This window comes from Erpetoichthys calabaricus, chromosome 1 (genome assembly GCF_900747795.2).
Source record: "Erpetoichthys calabaricus chromosome 1, fErpCal1.3, whole genome shotgun sequence".
In the NCBI taxonomy this organism is placed as follows: domain Eukaryota; kingdom Metazoa; phylum Chordata; class Cladistia; order Polypteriformes; family Polypteridae; genus Erpetoichthys; species Erpetoichthys calabaricus.
This window is the reverse complement of record NC_041394.2, coordinates 80,376,851-80,392,083: the sequence shown is the minus strand read 5'-3', so window position 1 is coordinate 80,392,083 and position 15,233 is coordinate 80,376,851. Positions and strand designations below refer to the sequence as shown.

The window sequence follows — 15,233 nt, the reverse complement described above, 5'->3', positions numbered from 1 at the left end:
TGTTGCTCCTAGACCCTTACACTTGACTGGGTCAGAGCAGAAATTTCACATACAGGCTTGTGGCAAAGTTGACATCCTATGGCAGTGCCATATTGAGAGATTGGACATCAGACTAAAAGAAGTGGTAGTTTAGGGTGTAGTGTGTAGATGGGTGCAGAAATGGCTTAGACACAAGAAGCTTAGGGTGATGTTACAAGGAACCTTATCTGAAATTGGTTATGTTAAGAGTGGTGTTCCTCAGGGTCACTGCTAGGGCACCGAATTGGATAGAAATATTAATAACAAGCAATATGGACTGGTAGAGAACCTAGAATCTGTTGAATTATTACAGAGAGACTTAGACTGCTTACCAGGTTGGGCATTACATGTCAGAAGTAAAAATGCAGGGTTTGAACACACAATGGGAGGTCTGAAAATCGAAAGTACACTTTATGAGAAGGATTTAGGATTTATAGAGGACTCATCAGTAACAACTTCCAGACAGTGTTCAGAAGCCATTAAGAAGGTGAACAGAACGTTATTTAGTGCCCTGATGTGTAGACTGCAAGTCCCAAGAAGGTTATGTCCAAACTTTATAAGGAGCTGGTGAGGCCTCATTTGGAGTACTGCTTACAGTTTTGGTCTGTGGGCTACAAAAAGCACATGGTAGTGCTAGAAGTGGTCCTGAGAAGAGGGACTGGGCTGATTCCAGGGATACACGAGATGAATTATGAGGAAAGATTCAAAGAGTGGAGTCTGTTCAGTTTAGACAAAAAGAGATTAAGACATATTTGGAGTTTTTGAATTAATGAAGGGAATTAGTACAGTGGATCAAAACTGTTATTTTAAAATGAGTTCAACAAGAACAGTTGGAAACCTGTTAAGGGTAAATTTCACACAAACATTAGGAAGTGTTTCTTTATACAGAGAGCCATAGACCCATGGAATAAGTTGCCAAGTAGTGTGATGGTTTAGTAGGACTTTAGGGACTTTCAAAACTTGGCTAGATGTTATTTTGGAAGAAATAAGTAAATAGGACTGGCAAGCTTTGTTGGGCTGAATGGCATGTTCTCGTCAAAATCTTTCTAATGTTCAATCAATTCAATTTAGCATAACTCGACTCTAAACAATGCCAACGATTAATAGAATGGGATGAAGCCGAGCCAAATCTCCAGGCTCATAGCAAAAGGTCTGAATATTTGTGTCAATGGGATATTTTGTTTTTTTTAACAAATTTGCCAGAGCATTTCTAAAATCAATTTCACTTTGTCATTCTGGAACAATGAGTGTTGTCTGATGAGGGGGGAAAAATAAATTAAATCATTTTGCCATAAATCTGAAACAAAGTGGAAAAAGTGACGAGGCCCGAATATTTTCTGAAGGCGCTGTCTGCTGTCCGGAGTTTACTGTAGACCATCACCATACTGTTTTCTCAGTGTACTAGTGAACCTTTACTCAAGTAAAAGTGTATTGAACACTATTAACATTTATTAATTGTGAGGATGCTTTGTATTTTTTATTTTTTTAAATATGGACAGTGGCCTTCTTTTGTTTTGCTTGCAGTGCCTTGCTGTAGTGCACACAGAAGTTAATTTTTATAAAAAGAGCAAAGAAAACATCTACTGGAGGACACAAATGTGACAAGCAATGTCAGTGGAGGTTTTGTCGTTCTCCGCTTTCTCTTTGGTTATATGAGTTTAGGACCAAGACTTCTCAACTCATTCAAGTGCTCCTGGCTTTTGACATTCTAGATAATAGTCCACAGCTGCACAGGGGGACCAGGCCTGCTCCGCAAAGCAACATGGTGCAGGATTCATACCCACAACACTGCTTCTGAGGCGGCCATGCTAACCACCAAGCCAGAATGTATGATAGCTGTATTTCATTTAAAATAAGTTCTAATTTAAAGTTTTAATTCTGATGTCTCTGCCTTAAGCCTCCTGCAAAAAACCCTGGCCAGTTAAGCAAATATACAAAGGTGCACAATAACTTACTTTAGTGCCTCACAGAAACAAACTTAATTATTGCCTCCACTTTCTGACTCAGATCTTTAAGCATTTTTATTCAACCCGTTACTTTCAAAATCATGTGTTGTGTAATCTGGGAAGTATACTTCCAAAAATACACCCATAATTGTGGACTGGCTGGGTGTGAAAGCTTCTCCTTTCACGTTTAAGAAAATAAAAAAAATTCTACCTCCGACTTCCGATTCAGAAGCAGCCTAAACATTAGGCCAGCTGACTGTAAGCAGCATGGTCTAGCAGTCAGGGCAGTGGTCTTCAAAGTTGCACTTTAATCCCCACCTCTGACTCGATGTGTAATCGCTGTCCAGACCCACACACTGTAACAGGAGTAAAGAATACAAAACCAGTAGGCCACCATCTTCCAAAGATAAAAGGTCAAGGTGAGGTAGAACTTGGAAAAGGTTTCTTCACATCTTTTACTATTCCTATTCTTTAATTTCACAGATGGAAAATATTGCAATTGTCGCACCTTCTCCTTTAACCTATTTTTATTAAGAAGTGACAAACTGTTTTTAATATCCATCCCGCTATATCCCAACTACAGGGTCACGGGGGTCTGCTGAAGCCAAACCCAGCCAACACAGGGCGCAAGGCAGGAAACAAACCCCGGACAGGGTGCCAGCCCACCACAGTGTTTTTAATATCCTTGGAATAAATGGTATTTGTTACAGTATATCCATATCCAAAATGCAAGTTACACACAAAGGCTAATAAATTGTCCTCTTTATTTTTCACTGTCATGCTTTGTATATAGGCTACATTAATAAACTGAAATGTGAATCGTGACAGCGTAACAATACCCATGTTTTAAAGCTGTACTCCTTATACAGTAAAATACCAAAAAATATACACACAAAACAGAAGCAGAGCACTAATGAAACACACATATAAATGTTTGGAATAAGCAGGTTATGACTATGTAAGTATGAACAGAGTTTTCTGCATGGCTACGTTTATAAAGCTGCTTTCAAAAGGTAGCTTCTGTCCAGCCCCATCATTAGTAGGTTTAGGCAACATGGTAGTGCAGAACATCCAAAGCAGAGACTTTAAATTTAAAAAGGCAAACTGGCACAACCAAACGGATCAGAAGATGGCCTTTGTGACAATATCCTAGATATATGTTTTGACAAATGAATATACAAGGAAATACATGTGTAAAACAGGGTAGAAAAGAATTTACAATACATACAGTCATTGTTTAAAACTAATACATCTTAATTTTACTGTCACAGTCACATTTTACATTAGTTTACGTTGTGCATTAAATCAGTTAGACTCGACTGCCGCAACCAACACGTTTGCTAGGGTCACCTCCTTATCTATCATTTTCTCCACGTATCACACATCAACATTGTCTGGAATTAAACAGTAGGCCGTCACAGGATACGTATCGAAAGCTGCAAAGTAAATTCTGTAATAGCAGTCCAGATTAAAGCTGTTTGCTAAGTTTACGGACTTGTCTCTCTCTTGTTTCAAATGCCATCTTGGTGTCTACAAGCTCATTAATGGCACGCTTCATCTCTGCCATGTCAATCTCGGCCTGCACATACTTGTCTTGTAGCTCCTGGTTGTCACGACGCAACTCACTGATGACCAGGCGAATCTCCTCATTCTGCCGGCGGCAGCGGTTCTTTAGCTGCTCTGCCTCTATCAGCAGGGTCTCCACACTTTGCACCACAGAGTCAATATGATCTCGAGACATTGCCGGACCCTGGAGGAGAAAGAGTAAATGGGATTCCATTACATAAACGCCTGTGGCCACACTTGAAGCAGAAGTCCACCTCACTGCAGGACATTGTTCACTTGAAGTTGCTTAGCAGGAGGTCTCATTTTTGCTGCACTCTTTATATAAAATCTCCCATTCGTATAGTAAGTGGCATCCCTTTTAAGGACTTCAGGTGAAATTAGACAGATCACCAAGAGAAAACCACCAGGCAGGTCATGTATGTGTCCACTACATACCTCTGGAGTCTGCTGTACAGTTACAAGATGCAGTGTACAGTAGAAAAGCAATAGCATTCATTCTGTGAATTCCTGAAAACGTCTCTTGTGACTGGCTCATTTTAGTATTAAAAAAATCACAAAAAGAAACCTGGTGTAAAAAATAAAAAGTGTTATATTATTATTCTGGTTAGTACTGACATGTATTGTGAAATACGTGTGCTACTTTTACTAGCAGAATCTCAAATCTATTGATTAACAATAGCTTAGTTTTCTGTCGATCGTATTGTTTAGTAGCCATAGGAAAGTATTCACCCTACTTGGACTTTCACACCTTATTGCATTACAATCTTGAATCTTAATTTTGAAGATAACACAAATCTGTATTAGACTTCCAAAACAATATATATAAGAATTACAGATTAGTATATACAGTTTTAACTCTTTGAGGACTGAATATTTTTTCCAAAAAAAAGGTTGCTGAAAAGCAATGGTTTCAAACAGAAATCAACATAAAACGTCTGTTGCTGCATGCTGCGGCTGCCAGTTTGCCAAGCATGTGCTGCAGGCTTTCTGCCAGGCTGTCTTTGCGTGGCTGAGGCAGCAGCAGCAGGGGTCACAGTTGCAGTGCACTGCAATCTGGTTTCTACCTCTTACCATTGTTAAGTGGCAGTCCTCCTGGCGAACAGTGCCATAGACGTGTCAGCTACATGAAGCTGTTCAGTACCACGATTAGCTGGGGACCAGTCAGCTGAAGCTGGAACCTCACATTCATCTTCGATCACTTGTATCAAAATCAGAGTCCGGCAAGTCATAGTCCAGTTCAGAGATAATAAGCAAAACTTCATCCATGGAGTAGTTTGCTTTACGCATTCGCCTTGATCTCTTACCAAATGTCAGTCCCATTTTTGCCGTTGTTTGCGCCGTGCTACTCACGTGAGTGCAGGAAATCTCAGTCAAACCAATGAAGCTATCTTTCCTTCTAGCAACGAGAGTCCAACTAAAAATAGAACGGTTGGTTTTGTCCTCCTTTTGACAGAAGTCGACATCAGCCCTGAAGGAGTTAAACAAACTGTTTATAATTATTCATAGTAGGGTATTAGTACTGAGCAAAAGTCATGTTGATGGTTACAAAAGGTGCAAAGCATCAAGGGACACCGTGATCTAGGTGCTCATTGAAGCGAAATACACCGCATAGCACACTGTTGCTGGGGTCCTAGAGATGTTCCATACGGAGTGGTGGAGAAGGGAGTCAGTACACAACACCTTAGTCCTCTGACTTCTTAGTTTATGGTACCACTGATCGGACGTTTTATATTTACTGTTGACTGAAAGCACACGAGATACCAGGCATTTTAGCAGTGCCACCGTGAGTCAGACTACTTTTTAGCACCATAGCCCATTAACATGTTGGTTTAAAAGCTGTAGTGATGTCGTTGTGGTTTTTTTTATATCATTTATTAAAATTAGTTACAAACATTGAGTAACATTAAACAAAAGACAAAAGAATGTACAAAATTTTAAAAGGGCTATATTTTTATCAAAAGGCTAGAAGAAGAAAAAAAAAGTTTAATCAGATTAGTGCGAGTGAAACTTGAAGTAGGTCCATTTCCCCCCCCCCCAGAGTCTGACTCCAGTAACCCAACTCGAAAGCCCTGGTCCCATTGTTGCTTTATCCAAAGGGAGGTGCGGGGCACGTGGTTAACTTTGAAAAGCAGCTGGTATCACATAGGCAACTGCACTGTTGGCTACACATTATCCTGTTGGCACCCAGGTATGCCTGTCACAAAACGGTTTTCTGATTTGATATGTAATTATGCAGTAAAATGATCCTATAAAACAAAAGAGATAGAGTGTCTCCTACCACGACACCAACTGTTCAAGAGTGTTTTTAAAATGGTACCTTGCTTACATCTTCTCTGTAAAACTAATTATTATCGGCCTAAAGGAAAGAACAGAACTTCGAGCATAAATTCCATTCTCATCGCCATCATGCCTGGTCACATCCGTACTGTAAACATACACCTTATTATGTCTTTTTACTTGGCCTAGCAGAGGTCAATACTTGCACCTCTAACAAGCTCAAAATTGTTCATACTACTCACATCAGTGGTAAGAAGATCAATGCAGCTTTCCTTTCTTGCTCCACTGGCAGTCCCCAAATACTGGTTGTGAACTTAAAGCAGTCGCAAACTAGGAGTAGGAATTACCAAGGAACCCTTCACAGGATATCACCATGATGCATGGATCACAGTAATGGGATTTGTTTTTTTTATTTGTATTTTCCAATATTATGTATTGTGATTCAATTCTGCAATACGTTTGTTTTTTTTATTTATGCCAAAGTTTAAATCATATACCTATAAGCAAACTTCTGTCAATCTTCCCAGCTAATAAAAACCTTGACTCGATTCATTTTGGTGAAATGTCTTTACCTGAGAGACAGATTTCAAGTATGTCAGCAGACAGCACAGTTGAGCACAAAGCCCATATCAGTACAATGGCTACGTTTTGCTTGTGGCAAGAGGAGCCCTTCGGTTTACAGTAGGCATGTCCACTGTTAATCGGGGCTAGAATGATTCCTATAGTGCTGTGTCTATTGATTATATTGGTAATCGAGTAATCTACTGACTACATACTTTCACACGCATACTAATATTTTTTATACATATTGACAAAATGCAAAAAACAAAATTCTTAGCAATTGGTGCATAAAAACATGAACAATGTGCATTTTATATATTATAAAAATGGGTTGCAAGCTTTTCAAAAGGCTTCATGATGACAAATTCTGACAGGTACATAGTTTTTAGCTCTTTGAATGATGAAGTGTCCTCTTAGGCTTTTAATGAAGTAAAATTAAGCTAAAGACAAGGGCAGCATTTTTCACTCTCTCTATATAAATATTTTTTACAGCAGTTCATGGTGACAGTGAAATTAGACGTGGTGCTCATGTCAGAGCCCTTTCTGAAGATAAGTAGGATTTAGGATGAATATAAAACATATATTTGAGGTATTTAGCTATTTTAAAAAGAAGAACAAAGTGACATCAAAATGCCAATAAAATGAACAACACAGTAGGTAAAAAAAAAAAAAAAAAAGGATATGCCACTGGCGGGACGGTGGCGCAGTGGGTAGCGCTGCTGCCTCGCAGTTAGGAGACCTGGGTTCGCTTCCCGGGTCCTCCCTGTGTGGAGTTTGCATGTTCTCCCGTGTCTGCGTGGGTTTCCCTCCCACAGTCCAAAGACATGCAGGTTAGGTTGGCGATCCTAAATTGTCCCTAGTGTGTGCTTGGCGTGTGTGTGTGTGCCCTGCCCGGGGTTTGTTCCTGCCTTGAGCCCTGTGTTGGCTGGGATTGGCTCCAGCAGACCCCCCGTGACCCTGTGTTAGGATATAGCGGGTTGGACGATGACTGACTGATATGCAACAAGGGTTTCTCATCATCTCCATCAGACCTCCCATCAGGGAGCTGTAAAGTGTGCGGAGCCCTTGTCCGATGAAGCTTAATTCAGCTTTTGTATCAGTCTAATAGCATTCTGTTTTTCTGACCAGACATTTGTTTACAGGACCTCTAGATGCTGCTACACAGACATTTTGCTGTTAGGCCAGTTCAACGTGTAATGCTCCCAATACCACTTTCCATCGATATTTGCTGGAATCCTCATCTGTACTTCTTTCCTTTCACTAATATGACTTTATGCAGTTATGTTGCCTGAAAAATGTTATCGTCATGAGGCTCACATAGAACATTAATTATAACAATTCATTATTAATCTGTTGAACATTACTCCATTTTAAAATACAGTAATCCCTCGCTACATCGCTCTTCGACTTTCGCGGCTTCACTCTATCCCGGATTTTATATATAAGCATATCTAAATATATAACGTGGATTTTTCGCTGCTTCATGGGTTTCTGTGGACAATGGGTCTTTTAATTTCTGGTACATGCTTCCTCAGTTGGTTTGCCCAGTTGATTTCATACAAGAGATGCTATTGGCGGATGACCGAGAAGCTACCCAATCAGAGCACATAGTTAAAGTTCCTATGTGCTGATTGGCTCAGCGACGGAGTGCTGCATTAACCAGGAAGTCTCATCTCACTCATTCAGCATTAATGTGCTCCTGCTACTGCTTCAGGGACCGTGTCCAAGCGCCAACAGAAGATGCAAATGATTGCAGAAAAGGTAAAAGTTTTGGATATGTTGAAGGAAGGGAACAGCTACACCACTGCAGGACACCATTACGGCATCAATGACTCCACGATTCTTTTTATTTAAAAAGGAGGAAAAGCATATAAGATCTACAGCCGCAGTGTCCTTTAACCAGGGCGCAAAACGAGTTGCAAGTGGACGTGATAAGGCAGTAGTCTGGATGGAATCCGCTTTAGGGATTTGGATTGAAGAGTGCTGGAAGAAGAACAGCAGCGATGCTACACAATCGCCTGAAGAGGCTCCTTTAGCAATTCCCTGCAGTCCTGTGCCAGCATTCAAGCCATGAATTCATCTCACTTTAAAAAAAAATATCTTGACATCAGTATTCATTACCTTAATCGAAACAGGAACAAGAGAATGTCTTCTTGTTGTCAAGTCCACAATTAGGCATCTAAACCATGTTAAATAAATACTGCACTCCAAAATTATGGGTTGTTTTTTTTTTTATATACTAGGGGACTTTGCCCCCTGCTTGCTTAACTCGCCCACCCCCCACACCGGGCACGCTACATGCCAGCCATTTCCCGTCTCGGCTGCTCGCGTTGTGAAGGGGGGGCTGAATGCACGCTAAGGAGATGCGGTCAGATCAGCTGCTGTCTTGCTGCCGAGCTGCGTGTTCTGCTTGTCATACTGCGCGTCGATTATTTAAAAGCCTGTGCAGCAGCTGTCCTTTTGTCTCACGGGACGTTAAAGTGTCTCCAAGAAAATCACGTATCGTCTCCTTCCAAGATTTTTTTTTTTTTTTTTTTTTATAAGAGAGAGATTACTTATACCACGTAGTTTGTACCAATGGCCACGAGATTACAATTTCTTATTTTCATGCAGAACACAGATACCATGTGCACATTTTCTAACTAGTTGTTTTAGTGTACAACGTATTAAGATTTTACATATGAACAATGAACTGTAATGACATTGATCTACATTCCTCATATTTTGTGATGTTTATCCATCCATCCATTCCCAAACGTGTTCAATCCAACTACAGAGTCGTGAGGGGAGACAGAAGCATTCCTAGCAGCATCACATACAAGACAGGAATCGACCATTCCATCACAGATAAGTATGTCCCCCAAGACAGAGTGGTGCCTTATCAGAGACAGCTCTGTGCCTCGTTGATGCTGCCTGTAACCCAGTACTAGAATAAACTGGATTAGAAAATGGAATAGTGAATAAATGTCAAAAACATTTTATACACATTGTGTGTGTGAAGTGAAAAAATAGAAATCTTTGTGTAAAAATACTTCTTTTCGAAGAATTTATGATTATACAATGCTTTCAATTTATTAAAGGCTCAAATTACTTTATTACACTCATTCAAAAACCAGCTTACGGGTTTCTAGCACTAGAATTATTTTATAAAATTGTGCATTTTATCTTTAAATTTAGGTAATGATGGTAATTACAAAGCTACTTTGCAAATGTTCTATGCATTACATCCATCTTACTCTATAAACTATTACAATTTAACAGGGAGTCAAAACTAATCCCAGCAGCACTGGCCAAACCAAGGAACCAAACCTTTCTGGGATGTCAGTCCATTGCAGATCATCCCTAGTCACTTATTTTGTCCCCAAATAACCCAAAATGCATATTTGTAATGCAAAAGGAAAATTGAGTATACAGAGAAAGTAGATGATGATCGGAGGTAAATTTGAACCTGGGTGCCTCATAAATGTTATGAAACAACACATATTACCCACCCCATGCACTCTTTCCTTTTTCCATTCCCTACAATTATCACAGAAGACCAATAAAAAGGAAGAAAAAGAAAAAAACAATACAGTACAGCTTAGATGAAAGGAATATAATTTGAATGGCTCAGCAGCGGAACTGTACATTGTATTGGTGCAAATCCCAATGATTATGCTAAATGCACTTATTGGCCAAAAATGGTATTATAATAATACGCACTGCATGATAACGTGCAGTGAATACACTTGACTTGAGCATTCCTAGTTGTCATCCTCTCTCTCTGTACGTTTAACATTCATTTGCTCAAAGGTTGATGTGCTTGCTCCTTCCTGAGCAGCTCTTCTTTTCTCTACCCTAGTGGCCCGCTTCTCCTCTTCTTTCATCAGCATCTTTTCGTGTTAAAACTGATTAAGTCGGTGTTTGTGTTTCAATTACTTAGTAATTTTTCCTTAAGTGCCAGCGTAACTGAAAAATTAAGCCTCAATCTGCTTCAAGAATGATTTAAGATATGAAGAGGTAGGAGAAGTGACGGTGAAGGTGGTAGGGATGAGAACGGTGCCCTGCTGGCCGCCGCCGAGAGTTGATTCTACAATAAAATAAAATAAAAAATAAAAAGAGGAATAACCTTGGAGGTCAATCATCACCCTGAAAGTGGATAGTAGATGTCACGTAGTATATGTGTACCAAATTTTAGGTCAATAGGTCAAACAGTGATTTAAAATCCTGGATAGACAAACAAACAGCCACGGTAGCGTATTATAGAAGTAGAAAAATGGTGCATTTCACTTCAGTGGTTATGAAATATATGGAGAAACATCTTGGAAGAAAAGGGCTCTCCCTTGAGGCAATGAAAAGCCATCATGCATGTCTGTCAGCCAAAAGGAGCTGGTGACGACAGATAATCAAGGGGCTTTTAAAAGACACAACCTGGTGACCTCTGGCACCCACCCTCCCATAGGAGCCTATGAACCTTTTTCCCCTCCTTCAAGTTCTCAGGTTTGGCTCTACGACTACTAAAGAGACAGAAACAAAACTATGCAGCAAAAACGACATGGCACACTTTTGGCCTCAAATTTTGGGATCTGTTAAGCAGGTCCTATGAAGAATATACCATTATATTATCTCTGTAATGTGCTTGGATACAGTATATTACATATTGTGCAATCTACAAACCAATACATACAATAATAACAAGACCAGATTTAAAAAGCTAGAAGTTTCAGCTGGGTTTAGTTATCCAGACCTTTCCGATCAGCCTTTACTAAGAGCACACGGACACCACATATGGGTAAGCAATGGAAGCGTTAAAGCTTATGGACACATCTTGTAGCCTCCACTGGCGTTAAGAGGATTTGAGTATTTATAGACTCCAAAATGACTCCAGGTAGCTGGAGTGCTGATATGTTATCACATCTAGACTGCGACTATTTTAATTGGATGTTAATTTACTTTGTTAACACGAATGCAAACTGAATGTATTACTGAGTTGGTAAATTTACAGATATATACAGCGCATGACAAATTACAGATTGGCTGTGTGAATAGTAGGTTCACAGGTCTTTACAGTTAATGAGAATGTTACAATTTTAAGGAAACTTTTCCCTAATAGACCTTTAGAAAACAAACCAAAGATGTGGCAATGTCAACACGAAAAAGAGAAAACTCTATTATCTCTTTGCCTACTTTAAGTTTAGCTGCACACTAATCAATCAAACAAAAGTCTGTTAAAAAAGGAAGGGGCTTGAAAAGAATCAATTCATGAGCTTTCGTGGCACTTAGGTAGTGTAGTAAGACACAGGGGCCGGAGCGAGTCCATAGATCATGTCACACAGCATAAATAATAAATAAAATAGCATAAAAAAATACACAGGCCCATTTTAGCATTGCCAAACCTCCGGCCTTTTGTGGAATTCAGGGACTCCAGATCGTCATTATAATTTTCAGACTCTAATATTGGCAGCACCCTTATTCTTTCTCTCATAAGCCTCTACATAAAAGCCTATTCATCAATTCAACACTTTCGTGTATAATGGATACCAAACAAAACCAACATTTATTTATATAGCACATTTTCATACAAATAATGTAGCTCAAAGTGCTTTACACGATGAAGAACCATTTATACTAACCAATTTATCTACTGTGTAGTACCCAGAGACCACCCACATATAACCAGGGAGAACATTCAAAGCTTACACAGACTGTGACCACGTCTAGGACTACAATCAGACACTTTCTGACTGATTAGTCTCTCGTAACACTGGAAAAATTTTGTCCCACCCCTCCTTCCAGAAATAAATAATAATAATAATTCATTACATTTATATAGCACTTTTCTCGGTACCCAAAGCACTATCCACACAGGGAGGAACAGGGAAGCGAACCCACAATCTTCCACAGTCTCCTTACTGCAAAGCAGAAGCACTACCAATGAACTTGGTGACATTTGTCACTTTTCAGTTATGGACGGCTCATTTCATAAACTCCCACATTATCTCAATAGGGTGATGAGGCCATTTTTTCTTGAACCTTTCAAAGGTAGATTTGTTCGTATTGCCCATTGTATTGTCACATGACCCAACAGTGTGTCAGCTTCAATTCACTGGCAGATGGCCTGACCTTTTCATCAAGAATCCTCCAATGTGGAGGAGAGTTCAAAGTTCCATCAACAATGGCAATTCATCCAAAAATAATGTGACTACCATCTCCATGCTTTATCACTGCTAAGAGATTTAAATTGTATGAAGCACTTAACTTTTCTGCAGATGTAACAGGCCCCGTGTTGGCCAAAATGTTTCACTATGGACTTCTTTTCATAAAACATGGCTCCAGTTCTCATGAGGCTATCGAGCTGCAACTTTAATAACAATAAGACAAGCACTTTGTTTCCCATTAGTGTCTTGCTTCTCATACATGAATCTCACGTTTACTAAGAATCCACTTGATTTAGCAGTCATGAACCCTGAACTTGAACAAGGTGAGAGGCCTGCAGATTCCTAGATATCATCCTTAAATTCTCTGTAACCTTTTTAAACATTTTACCCATTTTTACAGGACATTCTTCACAGCTGCCCCAAATTTATCCACTGGTACAATGGGGCTGACCGTCGATCAGCAGAGTCACAGAGTCTCAAAAAGGACTTTGCGGCCCCATGCAGTTTGACAGAACCCTATTCCATTTTTTTTCCAGACTCTTATCTATTACCAGCAGACTGAAGATGCAGGCAAGCATTTACCTGGCCAGGTTTTAAACAGGAGTGCTCAAAATTAGGCCCGATTTTATGTCCTTAATTGGGCCACTTTCTCTAGAGGCTCTGTCATTTACTTTTTCTGTACCTGAAGACCTCATGTTTCTTTATTTCACACACCAAACAAATGAAAGCAGCACAAAACCTTACTGTGATTTTTCTCTCCAGTTAATAATAATAATAATTCAATACATTTATATAGTGCTGTTCTCACTACTCAAAGCATTACCCCACAGGGAGGACCCAGAACACCCAAGATCTCCTTGCTACAAGGCAGTAGTGTTCTCTTCTTGATTCTACCACAGTACAAAAAATGATGCAAACACATCTACAGTAATGTAGAAGATCAGAAGGAAGCAAATACTTTCTCACAGTACTTAATACACTTGATAGTCACAGGAGGTATGGAAGTGTGAGTGACAACTGTTGATAAAAAAGAAAACACACACACAGTCCCCCATAATTATGATCTAGCTAGCACCCAGAAATGCGGTTATCAGTGAACCACAATTTGTATCGGGTCATAAGAATTTTCTCTAGAGATTACAGTTTGTAGATATGTCTGTTTAAGGTCAAACTTTAAATAGCAACATTCACACAAGACACTTCACACACTGTTACGTAACTAATAATTATAATTAGATAACATTTATAGAATATTTTTCTAACTACACAAAGCACTTTACACAGAACAGCAGGAGGCACTTCATCCAACACCAACATACAGCGGCAGCCATTCTTGCACTGGTATGCTCACCAAGCACTAGCTATTAGGCTGTGAATGAGCGAGAGAGTTAGCCAATCAGGGACACGGGGTGGTAAGGCGGCCAGAATGACCAGGCCACGGCGGTGAGCCTTGTCAGGACATCGGGGTACACCCTAATCTCCTGGAAAGAACCCAGGGATCTCTTTGGACCAGAGACAGTCAGGACCTTAGTTTTACGTCTCATCCGAAGGCCAGTGTCCCCATCAGACCACCAAGTAAGCGCCTCCTGCTGGCTCTCCAATACCTCTTCCTCCAGTGTCAGAGCCCAGGATGTCCGAACTAAGATTAAGAGTCTACAGGTGGTAACGAAGTCAATCTTAACCATGACGTCTTCTAGCTGGCCCATTCAATTAACTGTAGTTGCAACCACACTGAATGTTGGATTGTTATTTTTTTATCGTTGTGTTTACATGTGGCAATGTGGATGTTCAAATAAATGTGTTCTTTTATAGAAACGGCGTCCCGTACAGAATGACTCACGTAGCCTTATTAGCAGAATGGCAAAGTTTGCCGAAAGCAGACACTTCAACACCAGGCGCTCCCCAAGATTTATAATAATCGAGAAAACAAACCAAAAACGACAACCTCCTAAAAGGCGAGTGGTTTCAAGTAAATTCAGCCTGCCCTTTTAAATTAACCGAGGACTGATGGTTTGCAATGCTTTCGCGTTCTCTTGCTGGTCATAAAGCCCCCGGCTCGACTGCACTTACCAGAATTTCCAATTTAATGAAAGCTGCGCTTCTGTCGCTCGGTCCCGTCACTTCTCGCTTATATGGAGACGACGCGATACAGTCGGTTAGGGAGTCGTCTAAAGAAGGAAGCCTAACGAGAAGCGCGAAGAGCAATGCCAGCTTAATGGTCAACTAAATCCCGGCGGCTCTGACCTCGAAAGTGAGGATTAGAGACAGCCGGCCTGCCGCCTCGTCTGTGGCACGGGAGGGGGAGGAGAAGCGCGCGGGAGAGCACAACGCGTACACGTCGTTTATCCGAATGCACACTCAACAAGTTCATTATAAGAAGTGACTGAAGGAAAAATCATACATGTGAAGTTTGTATTAAATGCATTTGTACCTTTTTAAGTTACTGCTGCCCCCAGGACTGTGCTAAACGAATTATCATCCATATGCGTACGTCTCCAGACAGCGGCCATAAAAAAAGTTGGCGACCTGACATAGTTCTTGCTCTTCGCCTTTGTTACATAATTTTGCCCACAATAAAAAATACTGTAAATCCAAATTGAACTAAGAGTTTGAAAACAGCGCGCGCTTCCCAGCGAGGTCCATCACGTCATCTGCATGACGACATAAGATGAAACCAATCAGCGAGTGCGACGTCATCACTGCCTCGCCTTACCGGAATCTCAGGTGT

General features: G+C 40.3%; 1 long non-coding RNA gene across 1 annotated transcript; it reads right to left on the bottom strand.

Moving 5' to 3' along the window:
* Positions 1-2,709: 2,709 nt before the first annotated feature.
* On the bottom strand, positions 2,710-14,876 carry LOC127529373 (uncharacterized). The gene is made up of 2 exons (XR_007936054.1): positions 14,576-14,876; positions 2,710-3,714 (listed from the first exon to the last, which is right to left on the bottom strand). It is a non-coding gene; the product is annotated as an uncharacterized LOC127529373 (long non-coding RNA).
* Positions 14,877-15,233: the final 357 nt, after the last annotated feature.